Source organism: Chiloscyllium plagiosum, unplaced genomic scaffold (assembly GCF_037043375.1).
Source record: "Chiloscyllium plagiosum isolate Xiang-an unplaced genomic scaffold, Cpla_swu_hap1 HiC_scaffold_41, whole genome shotgun sequence".
NCBI classification, from domain to species: domain Eukaryota; kingdom Metazoa; phylum Chordata; class Chondrichthyes; order Orectolobiformes; family Hemiscylliidae; genus Chiloscyllium; species Chiloscyllium plagiosum.
Genome location: NW_028270179.1, coordinates 10,460,624 through 10,481,534, shown reverse-complemented (window position 1 = coordinate 10,481,534; position 20,911 = coordinate 10,460,624). Strand labels below are relative to the sequence as shown.

At 50.3% G+C, this 20,911-nt stretch overlaps 1 pseudogene; it reads left to right on the top strand.

Annotated features, from left to right (window-relative positions):
• The first annotated feature begins 2,747 nt into the window (after window positions 1–2,747).
• On the top strand, window positions 2,748–4,299 carry LOC148138145 (uncharacterized; annotated as a pseudogene).
• Window positions 4,300–20,911: the final 16,612 nt, after the last annotated feature.

Genomic DNA, 20,911 nt, shown 5'->3' with positions numbered 1-20,911 from the left:
GCACTCATCTGTCTCCAGAACGCACCTCACCCGTTTCCCGGCCGCACTGTGTCCAGCCTCCAGACCGCAACAGTCGCAGTCTACAGACCACGCCGGCCCACGCCGGCAGACGCCTTGATAGATCAATTCATTGCTGTGGTCTGCATAGGTCTCCGTGCTGGACACTAACCTAGTCTGAGTTTATACGTCACTGTACTGCATGTGTCAAAATAGCTCCGAGAGATTAAAAGTTTATCTCGGCTGAGTTTACAGGTCAATGCACTGGCGTATTCTGCACAGTTTTATTTTTGCAATCTGCAGAATGCCGGGTTGGACCGAGCAAAGCTTGATCTACAGATTGCTCTGTGCTGAACAGATATGTCTTCCAATTTGATGAATCTCTTGGTGGAGTAAAAATGTGATGTAATTAAACATTTCAGCTGATATGGCAATGCCTTTAGATATTACTGTCGTGATTATACTCTCCGTCTCTCACTCCCTTGATGGAGCAGTACAACCATGCATCGTACATCATGTTGATGAAAGTCCACTGTCCTGGCAGCAGCCATGGCATCTTCATTCGGGAGCAGTCAGCGCATTCGCATCGTCTTCGCGTCTCTATCTAGAAAGAAAGGATGGCCTGGCGAATACAGACCATGCCCCTGTAAAATGACTCAATACATTAACACTCTCACCAGTCCTCACCGCTACCCGACCACATCAAAATGTTCCGTCTGTACTGAGAGCAATGGGGCCCCCGGGAACATCAGGGAGCTGACCATCAGGGAGATGGAGCAATACTTTCCATGTCTCAACGGGTTAGAATGATCCATGCAGTAAACATGTGTGACTAATGTCTATTATCTTTATCCTTTTATGTCATATACATCCTGCTATTCTTCCTGTAAAGTCAGAGATTCACAGTTACCCACGTTATATTCCAGCCTCCAAATTGTTGTATATTGCTTAATCAATTAAAGATTCACTACTCTCGCTTGATAACTTTAATTCCTGCTGATCTTAGTGAGAATACGTTTGTTCCATTTCTCGACAATTACAAATAACTGAGTCCCGATCACTCGTCAGTGTGTCGCTGCAGTTATTAATTTGTGTTGAACAGATACAGACTGATTTATCGCTAACTTATCCCTGTTCTAGGCTTAGTAAACAGTCTTCCCCGTATACCTGTGTAGCAGCTTTGAAAGGCTGAATATGCCCTTCCATTTTCTGTGTCACCGATATAAGAGATTAAACGATCTGATCCAATTGATGAGTAACAGGCTCGAATGGCTGAATGGCCTAATTCTATTGCTTTTAAAACTCTGATTGGGCTGAATAGCCTACTTTAGTATGGATGTAATTGGGAATGGTGACGAATATTTTGGCACCATCAGTGAACAGTACACATCTGACTTTGTGCTGATAGCCCACAGTGCCTCAGGGATGCCCAGTTTCAATTTGCTCGGTCCTTCAGAAGTATGCCCTACTTCGCAGGAGGTAGTTCCAATTAACACAGTGGGCAGTATCTTCAGTATGAGGCTCAGACGTTTCCTCCGCCAGGACTGTGTGCTGGGTGCGCCTACAGATGCTTTTAGGGAAAGATCCATCTGTGAGAACTACTTTGATGAGATTGTTTCTCTCTTCTGGACTCCCACGTCCTTTCCCACAGACTAGATGCTGTATGTTAGAAGCCTCTCCATGCTCACTCTTTCGTGAAACTGTGGAGACACTCTTGGTGATGGACACTGAAGTCATGCAACCAGAGTGCGTTCTGTGTCCTTATCACTCTCAGTATTTCCTCTGATTTGCTTTCAAATTCGAATTGAACTGAGTTATCTCTGAGGGGTGATGGCAGTAGACACCCATCATCAGGCGATCTCCTTGACCAGCTTTGACCTTTACCATGAGATTTCCCGGGTTCTGGAATGAATGTTGAGGGAATACGAGTCTAACTACTTTCCTGACCGCATCCTACGGTTTCCCCATCACCGGTGAGACAGGATATACCCAGGGTGGGTGATGGGTCTTCATGAAATATTGCCCATCAGTTCTCGTTCTGTTAATATGACGGTGTCACACTGTTTCCTGACGGGACGTGTTGCACCGCAAAAGCACAGCACGTCAGGGAGCATCCAATGGGCAGGATAATTAACGATTCCGGCAGATAGCCTTGAATTGGAATGAGACTTGTGGAACAAGGGATGGCTGACAGATAAATGGAAGGGTTTGTGGTTGGGGGTAACGCATCTGAGAATGCAATAGGAGGATGAAAAAGGCGGAGAATGTGATAGAATGAGAGGAGGGTGGAGCGGATGGATGGGAAAGGTGATGAACAGGTGAAGAAGGCTGTGCTCAGTTCGAGACTTTGGACGGGAAAAACGTGCGGGAGGGGAATTTAGTAAAACGGTAAAATCCACTTTGAACCCCTGTGGTTGCAACGTCCCATGGTGGACGATTATGTGTTCATCCTACAGGCACTGGGAGCTTTGGGATTGGCAATGGAGAAGGCCCACGACCTGTGTCTTTGGCGGAGTAGGAGGTGGAGTTGAAGTGTTCAGCCACTGGACGATGTGTTTCATTGGTGCCGAAGTCCCAGAGACGTTCCCTGTCATGCTCCACAAGTTGGCGGCCTGTTTCCCCATTGTCGAAGAGACACATCGGGTGCGACAGATGCTGTAGATGACATTTGTGGAAGTACAAGTAAATTTCTGTCGGATGTGGAAGGATCCTATGGGCCTTGGATGGAGGTAAGGGGGTAGGTGAGGGTGATGGTTGAGGACGGAGAGGAGGGAAGTGGGCATGTGCTGGAGGGCATCGTCGACCACGTGGGAGTGGAAATTGTGGTATTTGAAAATGAAGACATCGGGGATTTTCTGAGATGGAATTGGTCATTCTGGGAACAGATGCAGCAGAGTCAGAGGAATTGGGAATAAAGGATGGCGTTTTTACAAGAGGGAAGATGTGAGGAGCTGTCGTCGAAATAGACTGTGGGAGTCGATTTGTTTGCAGCAGAATATCTGACATTCCTCACAATACCCTATCCCTGACATTATTTGTGAAGGGCCGGTCATCATTGAATTGACCAAATGATAATGTCCCGAGGTAAGTTATCAGTTACTGCGAGAAGGAGACACTGTTCCGGAGTCGCCTCAGGAGGTGAAAGGGATTAATCTGTTTCCCTGCGTTTACATTTCTTCACGACGAGGATTGACCAGAATTTAAAGAAAAAGACTGAAATTTCGTACTTCCATTTATTTTCAAAGAACTGGGAGAGAATCCTTCAGGATGGCAATGTTTTCACGCTCCGTATTAGAAACTGAAAATAAATAAATTACCTGTATCTTTTCTCGCGTTGTCGAGTGTGTTCTTATGCATGTGCCCCTGTGTGTTTGAGCACGAGGGTTTCTTGTGATTCATGACACGTATTTGTCAGTAAATCAGAGCTTTCCATTTGTTATTTAAGCTCCAATTATTTTACTAAATCTTGAATGCAGTGACACATTTGAAAACCTCACACAGCCCTCAGTTTAACTGGTCACGTTGCCACCAGGCTGATGGATAATGTGTTTGTCTTTCTTCCTCACAGTTAACGTAGTGACGACCTACGTCCTGCTTTATAAAGATTGTGGATTGGCTCCTTGTGTCAGACGGTACTTGGGGGCAATGGCAGCAGCGGATCTACTGGTCATTATCTTCGACGTGATATTGCGACACATTCCCATTGTTTATCGGGAACAGTTTTATTTCCTGTGGGAAATCTCTGTGTGTAATATCCACGCTGCCCTGCTTTATGCAGCCACTAACTGTTCTATCTGGTTCACCGTCGCTTTCACCTTTGATCGATTTGTGGCCATTTGTTGCCAGAAGTTAAAACGTAAATATTGTAGTGAGAAAACGGCGGCTGTGGTTCTGGGAACAGTGACTGTGTTAAGCTGTTTATCAAACATTTTGTGGTATTTTATGCTCTCAGCTCGGTATGGGCAGATGAACTACCCGTCGTTTTGTTATGCAGCAGATGGTGTTGGAACCTCCCGTGTCTGGACGTCAATCGAGTTCCTCCATCACATTCTAACCCCAGTTCTCCCATTTCACCTGATTCTTCTGTTCAATGTTTTCACGGTCAGACACATTTTAGTGACCAGCAGGGCCCGTAGGAGACTCCGGGCTCACACCAATGGGGATGCTCAGTCTGACACAGAAATGAGAATCAGGAAAAAAATCCATCATTTTACTGTTTATGATCTCGGCTAATTTCATCCTGTTATGGTCAACGATAATGCTGTATTCAATATGGAAACGGATGTATGGTATTGGGTATAACTCTGTGTATCTCCATTACTTTGTGCGAGAACTAGGATTCATGCTGCAGCTCCTCAGCTGCTGCACAAACACCGTGATTTATGCAGTGACCCAGACAAAGTTCAGACAGAAGCTGAAGAATGTGATGAAATATCCCTTTACCCAAATTCATCAATCAATCATATACATTCTTTCATCAATCCATCCGCAATTTTATCATTTCAGTTCAGTGTTTCAGCGATGAAGCCGATTGTCCCTGTGGTAACAGATTGAGGGTAACGCTGGTTTATCCATCCTTATCTCACGGTTGTGGGGGTAGGTGTAGGTTGTTCCAAGACACAGCTCAATGTTTCTCACTGCACAGCGGCCAGTGGGAAAAGGCAACACCCCACTGACTGTATCGATCACTTCAATTTGTAAACAAGAAAAATGTTCATTAAAAAGTGCATGGCAGCAGAGAAAAGGATATTGTTGTTTATCATTGTGTTAAATAAACTGAGTTGGAGAGAGACAGACTTAACCCCAATTCCCAGTCCTCAGGGATTAGGAGGAGACCGGGGCCTGAGCTCAGGGGTTAAGTTGAACTAACACTGTCGTTGCTTTCACCACTGGGTCCCCCCGCCCCATTCCAAAGTGGCTTTCAGCAGAATTCATCTCTACTCTGTTACCCCCTTCTCCACTGAAGCACATCTGTCTCGCTATCTATATCCTTCGTGCGCCCCCCACCCCGCTCACGCCCTCTCTTGCACACTGTTCGAATTTCCTCTCCCTTCTCTTTCCTCTCATTTCTCTCCCTCTCGCTCCACACACTCTTGCTTTCTTTCCTCCTTTCCCTTTCACTGGCTGTCTTCACCCATCCCGTTACCTATATCTTACACACCCCACGGTTTCTCCACTCACCTCTAATCGTATCTCTCCCCCTTCATTTCTCTCTCAGAGTTGGTAGACAGAGTGTGGGAGGGCGTGTGGAAAGAGTAAGAAAGAAGCGCCGAGGGAGAGGAGGCGAGGAGTAGAGAGAGAGTCTGAGTGCAGACAGAGAGATTGGGAGAGAGTGGGGAAGAGAGAGATGGTCGAAGAGGTAGAGAGAGAGAATGGAAATGGTGAAAAGAGAGGGAGTGGCACAGTGAGAGATTTGGGGATGGGTAGAAAGATTAGATTAGATTACTTACAGTGTGGAAACAGGCCCTTCGGTCCAACAAGTCCACACCGACCCGTCGAAGCGCACACACCCAGACCCTTTCCCCTACATTTACCCCTGCACCTAACACTACAGGCAATTTAGCATGGCCAATTCACCTAACCTGCACATTTTTGGACTGTGGGTGGAAACCGGAGCACCCAGAGTAAACCCACGCAGACACGTGGAGAATGTGGAAACTCCACACAGTCAGTCACCTGAGGCGGGAAACGAACCCGGGGCTCTGGCGCTGTGAGGCAGCAGTGCTAACCACTGTGCCACCTTGCCGCCCACAAAGAGTGTGGGAGGGGTTAGAAAGAGAGAGTGGGAGGGGTGTATATAGAGAGAGAGGTGAGTGAGATAAAGATGGAGGTGAGACAAAGTGAGAGTGGGAGTGGTAGAGAGAGAGAGATGGGTTTAAAAGAGTGAGCGTGGGAAGCAGTAAAGAGAGTAAGAGTGGGAGGGGTTAGGTGAGAAGCGAGACTGTGGCGTGGGAGACCATGAATGGGAGGAGGAAAGAGAGAAAGAGTGAGAGAAGGAGAGAAGTCTTAGAGTGGTAAGAGGGCGAGAGTGTGTACAGATTCGTTGGAGGGTCGAGTGGTGTGGAGAAGTGAAGAGACACATAGAGGGTGTTTCGAGTGAGAGTGCAGGGGTTATCGAGAGAGAATGGGAGGGTTTGAGGCAGTGGGATGTGGTAGAGAGAGACATGGAGGACAGAAAAAGAGAGACAGAGTCAGAGCTGGGAGACAGAGTGAGAGTAGCAGAGGAAACGACAGCGTTGGAGGGGCAAGAGACAAAGAGAGAGGGAAATGGGTAGAGAGAAAGACGAAAAGACGGAGTGCGGAGGAGCGACAGAGATAGTGGGAGGTGTTTGAGAAAGAGTGCGAGGGGGTGAGAGAGAGTGAAAGGGAGAGGGGTAGAGAGAGAATTCGGGGGGATAGAGAGAGGGAGAGGGATAGAGAGAGAAAGACAGAGTTGGAGGGGGTGAGAGAGAAATCCAACGGGAGGAAGGTAGAGACAGAGTCGGAAAGGGGCAGAGTGAGATGAGAAGTGCGTGGAGGAAAGGGAGAGTTTGGGAGGGGCGTAGAGAGAAACGTCGTAGGGTAGAGAGCAGAGGAGGGGGTGAGGGAGTGGGAGGGGAGTAAGGAAAGAGAGGTGTAGGTGAAACAGATTGGAAGGGGTAGAGTGAGTCGGAGGGTATAGACAGTGGGAGGCGTGTATAGAGAGAGATCAAGTGTGGAAGAGAGACAGGGGAATCCAAGACAGAGAGTGGGGGGGTAAGAGCGAGAGAGGGATTGGGGAAGGGATAGAGGGGGGAAGGAAAAAGAGAGAGAAAGGGAAGGAGGGAAAGACGGGAGAGGGAAGAGACAGAAAGGGAGACATCGTGGGACGAGAGGAGAGAGAAAGGGAGTGAATGGGTGGACAGAGAGAGGATGATTGAAGAGAGAAAGACAGAAAGCAACAGAGAAAAAGACAGAGTGGGAAATTGGTAGAGAGAGAGAAAGAGAGGGAGTGAGTGGGCTAGAGAGAGGGTGCAGTAGGGGAGAGAGAGAGAAAAAGAGGGAGGGAGTGGGCTACAGAGAGGGGCAGTAGTCTGGAGAGGGTTTCGAAGATGAGAGTGAAAGGTCGTGCGAGGGGATTAGAGCCAGAGAGCGAGGGAGGGGGAGAAAGAGGGGGAGGGGGGAGAGAAAGTGTGGGAGAGGAGGGAGAGAGTGTAGGAGATGTTAAGAGGGAGAGAGTGCAAGCGGGGTGGACAGAGAAAGAGATAAGGAGGGGAAGGGAATGAGTGGGGACAGGAGAGAGGGAGAGATAGGGGGGAATGAAATGAGAAAGAATGTGTGGAAGAGAGGCATTGGGGAAGAGGGAAGGAGAGAGAGATGAAGTGGTGTAGGGTGAAAGAGAGAGCATGGGGTAGCGCAAGATATTGGAAGCAGGTAGAGAGAGTAGGTATTATAGAGCGAGTGGGACTGAAGAAAGAGTGGGAGTGGGGTACAGAATGAGGTTAGAGAGAGAGAGAGTGGGAGTGAGGTAGAGAGCGAGGGAGAGTGGGGTGTGTAAAGAGTTAAAGTGTGGCGGAGTGAGAGAGAGACAATGAAAGGGGTACAGCGTTAGTGAGAGGAGGAAGAGCGAGAGTGAGAGGGGGAAATCGACAGTCGGAAGTGGAATAGAGCGAGAGAGTGAGAGAGGAATAGAGTGAGAGTGTGTGTGGGGGAACAGAGAGGGAGGGAGGAGGTTAGAGAGAGAGTGGGAGGCAGAAGAGCAAGGGTTCGAGGGGAAGAGACAGAGAGACAGCGAGTGCACTAGAGAAACTGCTTGGGTTGAGAGGGAATAAGTGGGAATGGAAGAAAGAAAAAGAGAGGGAGGGAGTGGAGTGGAGAGAGTGAGATAATGTTAGTTGGTAGAAAGAGAATGGGAGCGTGTTGTTGAGAGAGTGCAAGTGTGTCAGAGATAGAGGGAGGGTGATAGGTAGAGTGGGATATAGTTCGAGAGGGGGGAGAGGCAGGGGTGTAGAGGGAGAGACTCAGTGAGAGAGCGCAGAGAGAGAAACAATGGGTGGTGAGACAGTGAAGAAGGGTAGAGAGTGAGAGCGGGAGAGGTTGAGGGAATGAGTTGCAGAAAGGTAAAGTGAGTGGGCGGTAGAAAGATAGAGATAGAGACAGAGTGAGAGGGAGTGTGGCAGAGAAAAAATTGGAAGGGTGTGGAGAAATTGGGAGCGGGGTAGGTAGAGAGTGGGATGGTGGAGACAGTGAGTGTGAGGATGTGCGAGAGAGTGGAAGGGGTATAGAGAGAGAGAAAGTAGGAGGAGCGTAGAAAAATAGAAGAATGCAAGGGGATAGACAGAGATATTGGGAAGGGTGTGGAGAGAATGGTGAGAGGTAGAGAGAGAGAGTTCAGTGCCAGTGAGAGACAGTGTGGGAGGGAGTGTGGCAGAGAGAGAGTGCAAGGATATAGAGAAAGAGTGGGACTGGGGTAGAGAGCGAGATTGATGTAGATACAGAGGGAGCAGGGGACAGAGTGTGCGGGGGTAGAGAGAGGGGAGGGGATTGAAAGAGAGTGGGAGGAGGTTGATTGACGGAGGGGCTGACAGAGAGATGGTGGGAGGAGTTAGAGAGGGAGGAGGGGAGAGAGGGTTGGCGTTGGGTAGAGTGAGATGTAGACGGAGGGGTTGGAGACAGAGTGGGGGGAGAAGAGACAACGAGGGAGTGTGTTGGAGTGGGTAGAGAGAGTTGGGGGAAGAGTGATAGATAGTCGGAGGGGAGAGAAAAGAGAGTAATTGCAGTGGAGACAGTGGAAAATTCAAAGTATGGGTGGTAGGGAGAGAGAGGAATGATGGAAGAGGAGGAATGCAGGAGAGAGGTAGTGGGAGATGGTAGAGAGAGGGTGGAGGTGGGAGGGAGTGGGAGGAGGGTAGGGAGAGTGGAGGGTAAAGAGAGAGTGGGAGTGGGCAAAAAAGAAATGGGGAGCGGAGAGAATTTCAGGGATAAGAAAGACAGTGTGGGAGGGCTGAGAGGGAGAGGGAGTGGGACAGACAGAGAGTGGGAGTGGGTCAAGAGATAGAGATAAGTAAGGGCAAGAGAGAGAGACAGGGTAGAGAGAGTTTGAATGGGAGGGTGACGGAAAAAGAGGCAGAGGAGGGGAGCAGAGAGTGGGAGGGCGTTCGAGAGACATGATGTTCGAGGGGAGTGAGACAGGGTGCTAGCTTGGTTGACAGAGAGAGTGTGAGAGAGAAGTAGAGATAGAGTTCGGGGCTCGAGAGAGAGAGAGGCAAAGTAGGAGGGAATGAGGAAGTCGGAGATCGGAAGAGGATAGAGAGAGTGGGAGTGTGGTAGCGAGAGAGAGAGTGGGGTAGATGGAGCGGAGGAGGGTGGAGAGAGTGAGTGGGAGGGGTAGATAGAGAGAGTTGAAGTTGAAGGGATTTAGAGAGAGAGGGGAGGCAGGGAGAGAAAGCAAGGGGTTAGAGAGAGAGAGGGATGGATGTAGAGAGAGTGGGAGAGGAATAAAGAGAGAGTGGGAGAGAGGTAGAAAGAGACAGTGGGAGGGAGAGAGCGAGAGAGAGTGGGAGGGAGTGTGGCAGAGAGAGAGTGCAATTGGGTAGAGTGAGAGAGTGGGATTGGAGTAGAGAGGGAGAGTGGGATAGATAGAGAGAGGCGGTGTAGAGACTGTACCGGGGTAGAGAGAGAGACAGTGCGGTGGGGGGTGGAGAGAGTGATTGGGAGAGGTTTTAGAGATAGAGTATTAGAAATGGTAGAGAGAGTCGCACGAGTTTAGAAAGAGAGAGAGGGGTGAGCGAGGAAGAGAGTGGGAGGGAGTTGAGATATAGAGAGAAAGAGTGGGAGTGGAAGAGAGAGAGAGGGATGTGGGTAGAGAGAGATGCAGAGGGAGTCAACAGAGACAGCTAGAGTTGGGGGATAAAGAGAACGAAGGAGAGAGATGGAGTGGACAGAGAGAGTGTGGGAGGGGAAGATAAAGAGTTAGACGGAGGGGCTAGATAGAGAGAGGGAGTGGGGTGGAGAGATAGAGTGGGACGAGGATAGGGAGTGTGGGAGGATGTAGAGAGATAGAGTGAGAGTGGAGAAGAAAGAAAAGGGAACGGAGAAAGACAGTGGCAGGGGTTAGAGAGAGAGATTGAGTGGGTCAGAGCTAGAATGGGAGGTTGTTGCGAGACAGACGGAAGGAGAGTCTAAATAGAGGGACTGGATTCGGGGTAGAGGGATAAACTGAGCTGGAGAAAGAGAGAAGGGAGGGGTTTAGAGAGACACAGTGTTGGAGGGAGAAGAGAGGGAGAGCGAGATCGGTTGACAGAGAGAGTGGGAAGGGAAGAGAGAGCAAGTGGTGGATCGAGAGAAAAAGAGAGAGCAGAAATGCGGTAGAGGGAGAGGTCGTTCGGGAAAGAGAGAAACAGAGGGAGTGGATGGAGAGAAAGAGAGAGAGGAGTGGGTTAGAAAGAAAGACAGTGAGAGGATGTCGAGTAGAGAGCGAGTGGTACGGAAAAGAAAGAAAGAGAGTGAGAGGGGAGGAGAGAGATAGATCCTGGGAGGGGAGTAGCGAGAGGGAGTGAGGGGATAGAGAGACAGTGGGGTTAGAGAGAGTGTGGGGGTGTCGAGAGAGTGAGTGCAAACACATCAGTCGGAGAGTATGAGAGGGGAACACAGAGAGTTGGAGTTGGTAGAAATGGGGTCGCATGAGAGAAGGATAGAGAGTGGGAGGGAGCAAACAGTGAGGGAGAGTGGTAGGGGTTAGAGAGAGAGGGGGAGTGGGTTAGGTATACAGATAGATAGATAGATAGATAGATAGATAGATAGATAGATAGATAGATAGATAGATAGATAGATAGATAGATAGATAGATAGATAGATAGATAGATAGATAGATAGATAGATAGATAGATAGAGAGAGAGAGAGGGGGGTGCAGAGAGACATTTGGAGGGACACAGTCAGATGGGAGGAGAAAGATAGTAGGAGGTGTAGTTAGAAACTGAGAGATGGAGTAGTGAGAGAGGGGGAAGACAGAGAGATTAGGAGGAGTAAGAAAGCGAGAGGAAGTGAAAAAGAGAATGAGAAGGGGTAGACACAAATGGAGAGAGAAGAGACAATGGGAGGAGAAGAAAGAAAGAGAAAGGGATTTCGCCAGAGAGAGTGGGTGGATTGTGAGGGAGTGAGTGCGAGTGGACAAGAGAAAGAGAGGGAGGCAGTGGAGTGGAGATAGGTAGGTGGCATGGGGTAGGAATAGACTTGAAGTGAGAGAGAGTTGGAAGGTGATAGAAAGAATGGGACGGTAAGACAGAGTAGGAGGGTGTAGAGAGATAAGGAGTGAGATGGATGTGCAGCGAGTCTGTGAGATGGGTAGACATAGAAGGTTTGGGAGGTTGGAGAGTGGAGAGGTGTAGAGGGAGAGAGTGGGAGAGGGAGAGGGAGAGAGATTGGGATAGAAGTCCGTTGACTTCAGGGTTAGAGAGAGATAGATTGGGAGGGAGTGTGACAGAGAGAGTGGAAGGTGCTGGAGTGAGAGGAAGGTGGTAGAGAGAGAGTGGGAGTGTGGTAGTGAGGGAGCGTGTGATTTTCAGCAATGGGAAGGTGGAGACAGTAAGTGGGAGGGGGAAGTGAGAGTGAGACTGGGAGGGGTTTAGAGAGAGAGTGTGAGGGGGCAGACAGAGAGAAAATGTGAGGGAGGTAGAGAGACTGAGCGAGGGGAGTAGAGAGAGAGAGTTTGGGAGAGTGGTGAAGACAGAGTTCGGGAGTAGAGAGAGAGAAAGAGTGGGAGGTAGTGTGGTAGAGAAGTAGAGTGTAAGAGGATAGGGAGAATGAGAGCGGGATTGTGATAGAGACGGTGAAAGAGTTCGATAGAATTGGGTAGGGGAGTGACACGCGAGGGACAGCGGGAGAGAGAGAGGGAGTGGGATAGAGACAGAGGGGGAGGGTGGAGAGAATGAGTGAGGTAGTTTTAAGAGAGACAGTGGCAGGTGCAAGAGAGAGAGAGTCGGAAGGGGTTTAGAGAGAGAGTGGGAGGGGTTGGACAGAGACAGACTGCAAGGAAGAGAGCTTATGTGTGTGTGTAGAGAGAGAGATTGGGAGAAAGATAGAGAGGGTGTGAGCGGTGTAGACAGAGATTAGGAGAGCGATAAAGAGTATGTGGTAGGGAATTTGGCAGAGAGGGAAACTGCAAGGGAGTAGAGAAAGTGGGATTGGTGCAGAGAGGGAAAGTTGTGTAGATAGAGAGGGAAGTGGAGTGAATGCGCGAGGGGTTAGATAGAGAGTGGGGTAGAGAGGGGGTGTATGGAGACAGTGAGTGAGATAGGTTTGAGAGAGTGGGAGGCGTCAGAGAGAGAGAAGAAGGGAATGACAGAGAGAGATAGAGGGAGGATGTAGAGAGAGACGGAGGGGAGAAAGAATGGGAGGGAGAAGAGAGAATGAAAGAGAGATGAAGTCGGTAGAGAGAGTGGGACGGGAACAGAAAGATAGTCAGGGGTGTAGATAGACTTAGGGGCGGGGTGGTGACAAATGATGTGTGAGGCAGAGGGAGGGAATTAGGGAGAGAGAGGGATGGGGGAGTGGGGTAAACTGAGAGGGGGAGGGTAGAGAAAGGGGCAGTGGATTAGAGAGCAGCAGGAGAGTAGAGAGTGGGACAGAGTAGAGAGAGAGAGACTTCGTGTGGGCAAGAGAGGAAGGGGAGCGGAGAGACAGAGTGTGGGAGGGGTTAGAAGGAGAGGGTGGGAGGGTGTAGAGAGACAGAGGGAGGGAAGGTTAAGAGAGAGAGTGATAAGATTCGATGTGGAGAGTGATTGAGTGGGGAAAGCAGTCAAAGAGAGAGATGGAAGGGAAGAAATAGAGAGAGAGCAAGGCGGTTTCCACGACTGTTGTTGGGGAGAAGAGTCATCGTGTGAGCTCGGTAGACAGATAGAGAGTGGGATCAGAAGAGAGAGAGGGGTGGAGAGAGAAAGAGAGTAAGCAGGAGTGGGTTAGAGAGAGAGAGATCGTTTGTGGGGGAGCGAGAGAGAGAGAAGGAGTGCGGTACATAGAAAGAGGGATGGTGAAGAAAGACAGGGAGAGAGTGGGAAGGGGAGAGGGAGAAGGATACTGGGAGGGGATAGAGAGAGAGGGAGGATGGGTTCGAGGGAGAGAGAGCGGGGTTAGACAGAGTGAGAAATAGAGAGATATGGAGTGTAGTAGAGATAGACTATGGGGTCGAAAGTGAATGGGAAGGCTTTAGAGAGAGAGTGGGAGTGTAACAGAGAGATCGGGAGGGTGATTGAAAGAGGGGAATTGTGCAGACAGAGGAATGGGAGGGATGGAGAGAGAGAGAGAAACACTGGGAGGGGTGCGAGTCAAACAGAATGGCAGCTTTAGAGATGGGTAGAGAGAGATTGGGAGACGCTTCAAGATACAATTCGGGGTCGAGAGATAGAGGCAGAGTGGGAGAGAATGTGGAAAAGGTGGAGAGTGCAACGGAGTGGAGAGAGTGTAAAAGTGTGATGGAGAGACGGAATGAGGTAGCAAGAGAGAGGGAGGCGTTTGGAGAGCGCGAGTAGGAGGGGTATAGAGAGAGAATGGAAGGGGTTTTGAAGGAGAGAATAGATGCGGGTAGACAGCAAGAGATTGCGAGGGGTTAGAGAGATTGGGAGGGCGTGAGAGAGAGTGGGAGAGCGGTAAAGATATCGTCCTGGGTAGAGAGAGAGACAGAGTAGGAGGGAGCGTGGCAGAGAGAGAAACTCCAAGGGTAAGAGAGAGAATGTGGGATTGGATTAAGGGAGAGAGTGGGTTAGTTAGAGAGTGGGTTGCTGCAGACAGTAAATGGGAGGTGTTGCCAGAGAGAGTGGGAGGTGGTAGAGAGAGGGGAGGGAATGAGAGAGAGTTAATGGGAGGAGGTAGAGAGGGATGGAGAGAACGTGAGGGGAAGAGAGAGGGAGGTGAGTAGAGAAAGATGCAGAGGGAGAGAATGGAGACAGAAAAAGTGAGAGGGTGAAAGGCAACGAGGGAAAGACAGTTGGAGTTGGTCGAGAGCGACAGTGGGAGTGGAGGAAGAGAGATAGTGGGGTAGTAGAGAGAGAGGGCAGGGTGGAGAGAGAGAAGAATGATGATAGAAAGAGAGAGTAGGAGGGGCTATCGTGAGAAAGTGGTTGGCAGATAGAGTGGGAGGGGCAGAGAAAGAGTGGGACGAGGTGAGAGAGGGAGGGAAGAGAGAGAGGGAGGTGAAAGAGAGAAAGAGAGAGAGTAGGTGGGGTGGAGAGAGAGGTAGGTGGGTAGAGAGAGATGCAGAGGGAATGATTGGCGACAGTGGGAGGGAGAAGAGAGAATGAAAGAGAGTGATGGTGTCGGCAGAGAGAGTGAGAGGGGAACAGAAAGATTGTCGGAGGGGGAAGATAGAGAAAGGGAGTGGGGTGGAGACATCGGGTGTGCGAAAGAGAGAGTGAGATGGGTGTAGGAAGATGGAGGGATGAGGGGGTGAGGGGGAGTGGGGTAAACAGAGATATAAGGAGGGGCTGGAGAATGGGGGATTTGGGAGAGTGAGCAGAAGGAGGGTGGAGAGAGTGGGACATTGGAGAGAGAGAGACAGTGACTGTGTGGTAGGGGAAGAGAGAAATTGGGAACGGAGAGAGAGACAATGTGGGGTAGAGAGAATTAGTGCAAACACATTGGAAGGGGAGAGTGTAAGGAGAAGATAGAGAGTGGGAGAAGTGAGAAAGCGACAGAGAGCTGAAGTGTGGTAGTGCGGTTAGAGTGGAATACAGAGAGTTGGAGGGAGGAGAAAGGGGGTCGCATGAGAGAAGGATAGAGAGGGAGAGGTACAGAGATGGGAGGGAGAACAGAGAGCGGAATAAGGATAGAGATAGAGAGCGAGGGAGTGGGGTAAATATATGTATATATATATATATATATATATATATATAGAGAGAGAGAGAGAGAGAGAGAGGGAGAGAGAGAGAGAGATTTCAGAGAGAGGCAGTTAGAGTGATAGAGTCGGATGAGAGGAGAGAAAAAGTGGGAAGGGGAGAGAGAGAGGCAGGGGGTAGATGAGATTGGGAGTAGTAAGAAAGAGAGAGTCAGGGAAAGAATTAGAAGGGGTAGAGACAGAAGGAGAGAGTAGAGAGAGAATGGGAAGGAGAACAGAGAAAGAGAGAGGGAGTTCAATGGAGAGAGTGGGCGGATTGTGAGGGAGTGAGTGGGAGTGGAAAAGAGAAAGAGAGAGTGGAGTGGAGAGAGATAGTGGTAGGGGGTAGAAAGATAATGAGTGTGGTTAAGAGAGTGTGTTGGAAGGTGATGAAAAGAGTGGGACGATAAGAGAGGGAGAGTGGGACAGCGTGGACAGAGAAGGAGTGGGGCGGATGTACAGAGAGACAGTCGGAGGGGGTAGACCTAGAAACAGTGGGAGATTTTAGAGTGGAGTGGGATAGAGGGAGAGAGTGGGAGAGGGCGAGGGACAGAGACTGGGAGAGAGGTAGACAGAATTCAGGGTTAGAGCGAGAGAGACAGATTGGGAGGGAGTGTGGCAGAGAGAGAGAGATTGGAAGGTGGTAGAGAGAGAGTGGGAGTGGGGTAGTGAGAGAGAGTGGGGAGGTAGTCAGGAGGAGAGTGGAGAGAGTGAGTGGGAGGGGGTAGGGTGAATGAGACTGGGAGGGGTTTAGAGAAAGTGTGTGAGAGAGTAAACAGAGAGAAAATGCGAGGGTGATAGAGAAAGACAGAGGGAGGGTTGTAGAGAGAGAGAGTGGGAGCGTGGTGCAGAGAGAGTTCGGCAAGAGAGAGAGAAAGGGTTAGAACGAGTGTGGCAGAGAGGTAATGATGGTAAGTAAGAGTATAGGGGAGAGAGCGGGATTGTGGCAGAGATGGAGAATGGATTTGATAGTTTTGTGTAGGGGAGAGACGACGCGAGGGGTTAGCGAGAGACAGAGACAGAGAGTGGGATAGGGAGGGGAAGGATGGAGAGAGTGAGTGAGATAGTTTTGAGAGAAACTGTGGCAGGTGGAAGAGAGAGAGAGTCAGAAGGGGTTTAGAGAGAGAGTGGGAAGGGGCGGACAGAGAGAGAATGCAAGGGAGAGAATGTGGGTATCTGTAGACAGAGAGATTGGAAGAGCAGTTGAGAGTGTTGGAGCATTGTCGACAGAGATTAGGAGAGCGGCAGAGAGAGTGTGGAAGAGAGGTAGAGAGGGAGTTCGGGGGTAGAGTGAGAGAGTGGGCGCCAGTGCGGCAGAGAGAGAGAGTGCAAGGGAGTAGAGGCAGTGGGATTGCTGTAGAGAGGGAGAGTGGTGCAGATAGAGAGGGGAGGGGAGAGACTGCTCGAGGGGTAGAGGGAGAGAGTGGGGTAGAGAGGGGGATGTTGGAGATAGTGAGTGGGATAGGTTTGAGAGAGAGAGTGGGAGGCGTCAGAGAGAGAGAAGGATGGAATGACAGAGAGAGAGAGGGAAGCAGTAGAGAGAGAGAGAGGGAGGGGAGAGAATGGGAGTGGGAAGAGAGCAAGAGAGAGTGGGCGGGGTAGAGAGAGAGGGAGGTGGGTAAAAAGAGAGATGCAGAGGGAAGGACAGGGGGGAAGAGACAGCGTGTGAGCTCGATAGACAGATTGAGAGTGAGATCGGAAGAGAGAGCGGGTGGTGAGAGAAAGAGAGAGCAGGAGTGGGCTAGAGAGAGAGATTGTTTGTGGGGAGAGAAAGAGAAAGAGGGAGTGTGGTACAGAGAAAGAGGGATGATGAAGATAAAGAGGGAGAAAGTGGGAGGGGAAGAGAGAAAAAGATAGTGTGAGGGAGAAGAGAGAATGAAAGAGTGATGGAGTCGGTAGAGAGAGTGGCACGGGAAAAGAAAGGTAGTTGTACGGGGATAGATAGCGAAAGGGAAAGGGGTAGAGACAGAGGGTGAGTGACAAAGAGGCAATGGAGGAGAGAGTGAAAGGGATGAGGGGGAGGGAAAGTGGTAAACCGCGAGAGGAGCATGCGGAAGAGAAAGGGGAGATGGGACAGAGAGCAGCAGGAGGGTAGAGAGAGTGGGACGGAGTAGAGAGAGAGAGACTGCGTGTGGGGAAGAGAGCAAGCGGAGTGGAGAGAGCGTTTTGGAGGTGTTATAAGCAGAGATGGGAGGGGAGGGGGTAGAGAGAGAGGGAGGGTGGGATATGAGTGAGAGATAAGATTCGATGTAGAGAGAGATTGAGTGTGGAGGTAGTCAAAGAGAGAGATGGAAGGGGGAGAGAGAGAGCGAGGCGGTTTCTTCGACACAGTGTTGTCGGGGAGAAGAGACAGTAGGTGAGCTCGATAAACAGATATAGAGTGGGATCGGAAGAGAGACGGTGGAGAGAGAACGTGAGAGCAGGAGTGGAGTAGAGAGTGATATCGTTTCTAGGGGAGAGAAAGAGCGAGGAAGTGGGATACAGAGAAAGAGGGATGGTGAAGAAAGAGAGACAGTGGGAGGGAAGAGAGGGAAAGATAGTGGGAGGGGGTAGAGCGAGATGGGGTGGGGCTCGAGAGAGAGAGGGGTTAGAGAGCGAGATATTGAGCGATATGGAGTGTAGTAGAGATAAACTATGTGGTCGAATGGGAATGGGAAGTGTTTTGAGAGACAGTGGGAGTGCGACAGAGAGATTGGAAGGGTGAGAGATAGAGAGGGAATGTGCAGACAGTGGAGTGGGGGCTGAAGACAGAGAGAGAGAGAGAGAGAGAGAGGGAGAGAGAGAGAGACAGGGAGGGGTGAGAGCCAAAACGAGTGGTGCCTTTAGACATGGGTAGAGAGAGATTGGGAGACGCTTAGAGAGATAGTTAGGGGTAGAGAGATAGAGGCAGAGTGGGAGGGATTGTGGCAAAGGTAGAGAGTGGAACGGGTTAGAGTGATTGTAGGTGTGGGCGAAAGAGACGGAATGGGGTAACAAGAGAGAGGGAGTAGTTTGGAGCACGAGTGGGAGGGGTGTAGTAATTGAGAGTGGAAGGGGTTTAGACGGAAAGAACAGGCACGGGTAGACAGAGAGAGATTGCGAGGGGTTTGAGAGATTGGGAGGGATGCAGAGAGAGAGTGGGCGAGCGGGAGAGATAGAGTTCGGGGTAGAGAGAGATAGAAACAGTGTGGGACGGAGTTTGGCTGAGAGAGAAACTCCAAGGGGAAAATAGAAAGTTTGGGATTGGGCTAAAGAGAGTGTGGTAAGAACAGATCGGGTTGCTGGAGACAGTGAATGGGAGGTGTTTGACAGAGAGAGTGGGAGGTGATAGAGAGCGAGGGTGGGAATGTGTGAGAGAGAGTTAAACGGAGGAGATATAGAGAGAAAGATGGAGAGAGAGTGTGATGGGAAGAGAGAGGGAGGAGGGTAGAGAGAGATGCAGAGAGAGGGTATGGAGACAGAAAAAGTGGTAGGGAGAAGAGACAACCCGGGAGAGACAGTTGTAGTTGGGAGAGAGCGAGAGTGGTAGCGGCGAAAGAGAGTTTTAGATTAGATTAGATTACTTACAGTGTGGAAACAGGCCCTTCGGCCCAACAAGTCCACACCGACCCGCCGAAGCGTAACCCACCCAGACCCATTCTCCTACATTTACCCCTTCACCTAACACTACGGGCAATTTAGCATGGCCAATTCACCTAACCCCTGCACATTTTTTTTGGATTGTGGGAGGAAACCGGAGCACCCGGAGGAAACCCACGCAGACACGGGGAGAATGTGCAAACTCCACACAGAGAGTCGCCTGAGGCGGGAATTGAACCCGGATCTCTGGCGCTGTGAAGCAGCAGTGCTAACCACTGTGCTACCGTGCCGCCCACCGGTAGAGGGAGGGAAGTAGAGAGATAGGGAGGGAGGGGCTGGAAAGAGAGATAGATGAGTATAGAAAGACAGAGTGTAGGAGAGCATGGCGTGAGAGAGATGTTGGGCAGATAGAGTGGGTAGAGAGAGAGTGGGAAGAGGTAGAAAGTGAGACCAAGTGGGGTAGAGAGAGAGGGAAAGTGGGAGAGTTAGTGGGAGGGGCAGGAGGGTGGGAGAGGGATGGGGGCTGAGAGGGAGGGTATGCGCAGTGTTGACAGAGAGAGACTGAGGGGTGAAGGGAGGGATATAGTTGGATGGGAGTAGAGAGATGGAGGTAATGGATAGAGAGAGTGTAGTTGAGTGGGGGGACGACAGGAAGAGAGAGTGTGTGGTATGAGATGACAGATTGGGAGGGGTTGACAGAGAGGACGGAAGTGCGAGATTTAGGGAGAATGATGGAGTAGACAGTGAGACAGTTGGAAGGGGAAGATAAAAAGATAGAATGCGAGGAGAAGAGAGGGAGCGGGAGTGGGAGAGTGAGAGCGGAATTAGGAAGGGAGAAAAGAGAGCACGAGGGTAGACAGAGAGAGATTGGGATGCAAAAGGAAAGAGAGGTAGTGCGATGTGAGTAGAGAGAGAGGGAGAGAGAGAATACAGAGTGTGTGTGAATGGCAGTGGGAGGAAAGAAAGAAACATTATGGGAGGCGAGGACAGAGGAAGGGGTAGAGAGAGAGAGAATCGGAGGCGAGAAGAGAGAGTGAGAGCGAGGAAGACAGAGAGCGGGAGGGGAACTGACAGTGTATGGAAGAGAGAAAGAGAGAGAGTGGGGTCAAAGAGAGAGATAGTGAGATGTGATATAAAGGGATGTAGGAGGGCGTGAGGGAGAGACTGTGGGACAGAGACAGAGACTGAGAGTGGGGTAAATGGAGAGAGTGGGAAAAGGTAGAGATAGTACACAGTGTGTTCGACAACAAGAGAGAATGGGTGTGGGAGAGAGAGAAAGGGTTGGAGAGTTAGGTAAAATGAAGGAGCGAGAGAGACAGAGAGTGGGTGAGAGAGAGAGGGAGGGGTTAGTGAGTGGGAGACGGGAAGAGAGAGTGGGTGAGAGGAAGAAAGAGAGAGTGGGAGGGGTTGAGAGAGACAGCGACAGAGGGAGGGTTAGACAGTGAGAGCATGTAAGGGGGTAGAAACAGAGTGGCGGGGTAGAGAGAGAGTGGGATTAGAGAGAGAGTGGGAGGGAGTGGAGAATGAAAGTAGTTGGGGTCGAGAGAGAAAGTGGGAGGGAGTAGAGTAGAGAGAGAGGATAGTGACGAAGAGAGAGAGATACTAGGAGCTGTAAGAGAGACAAAATGGGAATGGTTTAGAATGAGAGTGTGGGAGAGGGAGAGAGAATGTGGGAGTGGGGTAGAGAGAGATTCGGGCACAGTGGAGAATTAGGTTGTGGTGGATAGTGTGAGAGGTAGTAGGAAGGAGTAAGGGGACAGAGAATGGGAGAGGCTAGATATAGAAAGTGTGGGGTATTTAGAGAGAGAGAGGCAGTGCAGTAGAGGGTACAGAGTTGGAGAACGGTAAAGAGACAGAGGGAGGGACGTGGACAGAAAGAATGGTATACGGTGAGAGAGTGGGAGGGTTTAGGGAAAGAGACCGTGGTGGGTAGGGGAGGAGAGGATGCGAGGATGTTAGAGAGACAGAGTGGGAGAATGGTAGAGAATGAGAGGGTGTGAATGGAGAGAGAGATAGACTTGAATGGAGTAGACAGGGAGAGGGAGAGGGGTAGATAGAGGACGGGTTAGACAGAGACGATCGGAGGGGAGGGGAGAAAGTGAGTGCGAGCGGGAAGACAGAGAGAATTGGAGGGAAAGTGAGAGAATGGGGAAAGAGACAAAAAGACATGGAGTGGGAGATTGAGAGAGATAGTAGGAGGGAAAGAAAGTGGGAGTAGATTAAAGGGAGAGAATGGAACGCGGTAGAGAAAGTGAGGAAATGTGTTAGAGGGAGAGTAAGGACGGGAGGGGGTTAGAGAGATAGTTGGGGGTGTAAAAGGAAAGAGAATCGGAGGGGTACAGAGAGAAAGAGTGGGAGGGTTACAGAAAGGTAGAGAGAGGGAGACGGGGTAGTGAGTGGGAAAGGGGTGTAGAGATATGGAGAGTGGGAGGACGTTCAGGAGATTGAGAGACAATGGGAAGGGTAGAGAGAGAAAGTGTGGCATAGAGAGAGTGAGAGGGCCTGGAGAGTGAAAATGTGTGGTAGTCGAG